Below are 2,501 nucleotides of genomic sequence, written 5' to 3'. Positions count from 1 at the left end.
ATTCCAAAAATGCATTGTTGAAATAATGAATGGCCAATTAAGATTTCTTGAATACCAACATCTTGAGAAATTGTAAGAAATTGAAGTCAGGGAATGTGTCATTAGTTTTTTCATCTTCAGTGTGACATAGTAACTTTTCTAAACTTTGATTTATCTTTGATCTCATCAACACGGATACTTCCTCCAGTGAAGCAGATTACAATCCAGTCATCTCCTCTCCCTCTATTTTTTGTATAAATACTTGTATCAGTTCTTTTTCTCTGTAGGAGACAACTGCTCAATGTTTTGTTTTGGTTTTGACATTACAGCAGAGTAGCGTTGGAACACACTGAATGTTCCTACCTTGATCTTGCCATGAAACTGACCTACCTTCTTTTCATTTATATAACAGGTATTAAATAAATATTTGTTTAAGAGTCATCGTTGAATGGAATTAAGACCAGCTGAGAGCAGCTCAAAAGAGACACACAGTAAGCATGAGTGTCTGAAGATACTGGAACAGCAGAAGATCCCCAGCTTATTAGAGAAACCAGTATGTTCTTATTTCTGGATAAGTTTCAGAGTTTATTCAGTGAACTAATAAGAAATTCATGCCTGCTTTTGAAGAGATGGCAATTTATGTTGAATATACTACTACTTTTCCCAAATGGAATGGATAAAGTTTGCATTTCAATGAACTCTAAACAGCGAGTGTTGATTTTGTTTGGTTGTTTCTAGCATATCCTAATCTTCATGACCCTATTTATGGTTTTCTTAGCTGAGATACTGGAGAGCTTTACCATTGCTTCTTCAGCTTATTTTACAGATGAGGAAACTCAAGCAAATAGGGTTAAGTCATTTACCTAGCCCCACACAGCTGGTAGGTGTCTACCAAGATTTGACACAGGAAAATGAGATTCCTTGATTCCAGCCCCGGCATTCTAACCACTGTACCACCTAATTGCTTGAAATAGTAGAAAATCACAAATAGTTATTGTGTAGAGAAAGTTGTCTATTGGAGTTTCATCTCTTCTTTTGAAAAAGTATCAAAGGGAAGTCTTTTAGCCATAGGTTGTCAAATTTGCATTGCCAGGATGGATGATGGAATTATAGTAGGAGAAACTATGATTTTGGAACAATGAATAAAACCATATAAGGCATTAAGAAAGACAATATCAAGGGTCTTTTCACCACAAGTGAAACCAGTCCTTAAAGTATAACAGTTTAGAGTAGGATTAAATATTAGATATTAGATAGGATTAGAGGAAAATAAAAGACCTGAAGAAAAAGATTGAGAGTATAAGGAGCCTTTTGCAAGGAATTTAGTCTGTAGATACTAAATTATGATTGTATAAATCTGAGACAAATGAATTATGTTGTTGTAATTTTTTTAAGGTGTATATTATTACTAAGATAGAACTGTAAGAAATGAAGTTTTTAAGAGAGGTGAAGATAGAGATAATATATTTATATTGAATTGAGTGGACTGGGTAGCAGTGTTTTCTCAAGGAAGAAAAGGCGTTAAATATACCTTAAAATAAATTTGTAGGGGCAACTAGGTGGCACAGTGAAGAAAGTACCAGCCCTGAAGTCAGGAAGACCTGAATTCAAATCTAATCCCAGACACTTAAGATTTCCTAGCTGTGTGACCCTGGGCAAGTCACTTAATCCCAATTGCCCCAGCAAAAATAAATAAATAAATGAGCGAATAAATAAATAAATTTGTAATGGAAAACTGGTATCGGAGCAATATCATGACCAATCTGAATGGAATATTTGACATTCCTAGAGATCAAATAGGGGAGAATGATGGTGGAGACCAGCTTCTGGAGAGATTTCTTTTCATTTTTAATAAACATTTTATTTACTAACCAACAGAGTAGTTCTAAAACTGTAGCTTCTGGAAGAACCACTTGTTTTTGTCCATCTTATACCTTTCCTCTGATTTGATCTTGACTTCCCTCCTCACCTTACATTTTAGTGCAGGGTCATGGAACATATCCTTGTTGACAACTGTTTTGTCCAATGGGATATCCATAGAGTATCAAGTGGGTACGACGTGATTGTAGTTACAAACTTTCATGAAGGACTTGATTTTGCTGCAATCAATCTGTGAGCGTAGTGGTTGATACCTGCCACCAAGGCATGGCTGTAGGGACCTCTCTGACGTCCCATCATTAATGTTCTTGACAATGATGGCTTTGAGCCAGGAGTACCTCCAGGCCAGGACCAGCACCACTTTCCTAGGTTTCATGAACTTGCCTGTTTCCACACAAAGCAGGTCACTCCTAGAGCCAAAAACGAGAAATTTCATAAGGCACATAACAGCCCATTTTCACAAGTCAGCAAGTTAATGAGTAATTTAAACTCCTACAATATGCCAAACATTAAAAATCTTTTTCAATGGGAAGAGGAGGTAAAGAATGTGTAACTGAAAATAAAATAAAATTAAAATAGAATGCCACTATTGAGTTCATCTATCAGACAATGTCTAATTTTTAAACTTGTTGGAAAGGTAGGAA

At 35.7% G+C, this 2,501-nt stretch overlaps 1 pseudogene; it reads right to left on the bottom strand.

Annotated features, from left to right (window-relative positions):
- Positions 1–1,864: 1,864 nt before the first annotated feature.
- On the bottom strand, positions 1,865–2,236 carry LOC100915435 (annotated as a pseudogene).
- Between the last annotated feature and the right edge of the window lie 265 nt (positions 2,237–2,501).

This window comes from Sarcophilus harrisii, chromosome 5 (assembly GCF_902635505.1).
Source record: "Sarcophilus harrisii chromosome 5, mSarHar1.11, whole genome shotgun sequence".
In the NCBI taxonomy this organism is placed as follows: Eukaryota; Metazoa; Chordata; class Mammalia; order Dasyuromorphia; family Dasyuridae; genus Sarcophilus; species Sarcophilus harrisii.
Note: the sequence above shows the minus strand (reverse complement) of the source record. Positions and strands in the feature narration are given on the sequence as shown.